We start from the raw sequence: 3,272 nt of genomic DNA on the forward strand, positions 1-3,272 counted from the left end.
CTCCCCTCTCTTCTCTTCGCCCTTTGCCTGTTGGAAGCTTATGCTCTCCCTCTCAAGAGCATTAAAGCTTTGCTGCAGAAGGATCCTGTTTGTGTGCCGCGTCTTTTCTTGCTGGCGAGAAGGTAGCGCGGGACAAGGGAAATGTTAGTGGTCCCCCCCCCCAAAAACAGGCAGGAGCCAATCTGTCTGATGCAACTTATAGCAGGGTCTTTATTCTATTTGAGCTAACTCACCCCCCCCCCATACACCACCATCACACAGGACGGTTTTGGGTGATGGAATCCTGAATATCCATTGGGGCAAGGCTTTATAGTAAGCAGCAAGTCAGGGGTGAGTGTGCAAGCATCTGATTGGAAAGCTCCTGTGGCCTTTAACATAACTGGCTGGTGCTGGAAGTCATATCATAAACTTAATTTCTGCTCCCCTTTGTATTGGTGGTCGTTAGGCAAGGGGTGGGCTTATAGCCTAGAGGTGCAGGTTTGTTGGGGGAATAACCTGGAGACACTGGTCTTGTTGAGGGTGTAACCTGGAGATGCTGGTCTTGTTGAGTGTGTAACCTGGAGATGCTGGTCTTGTTGAGTGTGTAACCTGGAGATGCTGGTCTTGTTGAGGGTGTAACCTGGAGATGCTGGCCTTGTTGAGTGTGTAACCTGGAGATGCTGGTCCTGTCGAGGGTGTAACCTGGAGATGCTGGTCTTGTTGAGGGTGTAACCTGGAGATGCTGGTCTTGCTGAGTGTGTAACCTGGAGATGCTGGTCTTGTTGAGGGTGTAACCTGGAGACGCTGGACTTGTTGAGTGTGTAACCTGGAGATGCTGGTCCTGTCGAGGGTGTAACCTGGAGATGCTGGTCTTGTTGAGGGTGTAACCTGGAGANGAGTGTGTAACCTGGAGATGCTGGTCCTGTCGAGGGTGTAACCTGGAGATGCTGGTCTTGTTGAGGGTGTAACCTGGAGATGCTGGCCTAGAGACTGGAGCCAGGTTCAGGTTTTGATGGGGGTGAGGGGCAACTTGGAAACTAATGCTAGGTACCAGCCTGTTAGTTTACCCGAGTTCAAACTTAGGTCAGGTTCTCTAANATGGAGACTGAACTTAAAAGATTTGGCCTCTCAGAGGCAGGAGGATCCTCTGGCTATCTGGCCAGCCAGGCTATCTGAGTCATTGAGCCCCTGGTCAATGAGAGACCCTGCCTCAAAAATCAAGATGGATGAGTCTTGATATATAACACCTAAGGTTGTCCTCTGGTCTCCATATGCACATGTATACATACATACATACATACAGAGAGAGAGAGAGAGAGAGAGAGAGAGAGAGAGAGAGAGAGAGAGAGAGAGAAAATAGGACAAAGAGGGAGTGCCTGAAAGGAGAGCTCCCCGAGGCTCTGAGAGCAAGAGGTGGTCTGTGCCTCATTTCCATGAAGTAACTGAGTAGAAGGGGATACATCGTGGTCTGGGCATGTAGATCTTTAGGAGCTACCCAGAATGCCCTGGGCTCTACATGCTAAGGAAACAGCACAATGAATCTAGTACCAACCAACTACAGTGCCGAAAAGACACCACCACATCTTTGAAAATCTCCTACTGTCTAATGTCTACTGTACTCAAGAGGAAGGTAGAAGTGGGGAGAGAAAAAGACTGACAGAAATGAGCATCAGTCCTTAGACACAGAAATGGTATGACCTCACGTGGCTTACCAGCTGAGGACAGGATGGGCGATAATGTGGCTGTGGAGGCTGTTACACTCAGATGATGACAGAGAACAAAACACCCATCTTTATCCCAGATCTCAGCCTTAGGTCAGTCCTTGAGAACTTAGGCACAATCTCAGGGAAAGTGAGGAGACCTTGAATTAATTCTCAGGAGACTAGTTGCATTAGAATCATTTCAGTCACATGCCATGGGTAACTCCATTTAGCTTGTTTTAACTGATTTGAAAGTTTATTGGCTCCCTGGGGCATTGGGAGGAGGAAGGGCTTATATTTGATTTAAAGGAACTGTGCTATGTTTTCCTTTCATCTTAGCCCTTGTTTTCTCAAATATGGGGTTGGCAATATCAGTTTTGGGGTCCATGTTCCACATCCTTCAACCTCCACAGAGAAAGAGACCGCCATTGCCTGCACTTTATCCTGCAAGGAGATATCCCACAGTCTAGCTGCTGGTATCTAGAAATATCTTTATACCACAGCCCAAATCTCAGTGTGTGTGTGTGTGTGTGTGTGTGTGTGTGTGTGTGTCATGGGCCCAAGGATTACCTAGCTACAATAATGGTCAAATTTGGGCTAGAGAGATGGCTCAGCAGTTAAGAGCACTGACTGCTCTTCCAGAGGTCCTGAGCTCCGTTCCCTGCCACCATATGGTGGCTCACAACCATCTGTAATGGGGTCAGATACTCTGGTGTGTCTCAAGACAGTGACAGTGTACTCACATACATATAATAAAGAAATAAATAGTTTTTAAAAATGTGGTCAAATTCACTGTCTAACATGGATTCATAGCGTCCTCTAATATCCCAGCATCCGAGTAGCTGTCCTAAGCAGTTCTAGTTCAACTAGAACCAATAGCTAGCTCTTGGGTAAGGCTGGAGTTAGGGTTCAATGGTTTGTTTATCATGTACCAGGCTCTAGGCTCCGTGTCTAATACCAAAACCAAAAGACAAAGACTCTGGATAGAGTGCAGCCTCATTGTTTTAGGGTACCAACAGAATCCAGATGCTCTGCCTGGCCTCAGACATGCCGACACTAGCCACGTGACTATCATTAGATCACAGCAGATGTTCACTGAGCCTTGATCCTCACATTCCTAAAATGGGAATTAATATTATCTCTTTTGCAGAGTTGATGTTTCAAAAGTAACACATGCATATCACTAGAAAATTACAAAGAATGTAGACAAGCATAGAATGGAAAAGAGCCTGGGAACGTAGAATGTTTACCTAGCATGCAGAAGGGCCACGTATAAACCACGAGTGGTGGCAAAGGCCTGTTATCTCAGCCCTTGTGGGAGGAGGCAGGAGAACCAGAAGTTCAAAGTCATACTTAGCTATGTAATGGGTAGGGGGTGGCGGCCTTTCTTAAATCAATCAATCAATCAATCAAACAAACAAACAAATGTTTTTTAAAAGAGAATTCAAGCTGGGCATAGTGGCACACACCTTTAATCTCAACACTTGGGAGGCATAGGGAAGCAAACCTCTGAGTTTGAGGCCAGCCTGGTCTGAAGGGGGGGGGAGAAAAGTGAAGAAGAGGAGGAAGAAGAAGAGAGGGAGGAGAAAGAGA

This window comes from Mus pahari, chromosome 5, assembly GCF_900095145.1.
Source record: "Mus pahari chromosome 5, PAHARI_EIJ_v1.1, whole genome shotgun sequence".
Classification (NCBI taxonomy): Eukaryota; Metazoa; Chordata; class Mammalia; order Rodentia; family Muridae; genus Mus; species Mus pahari.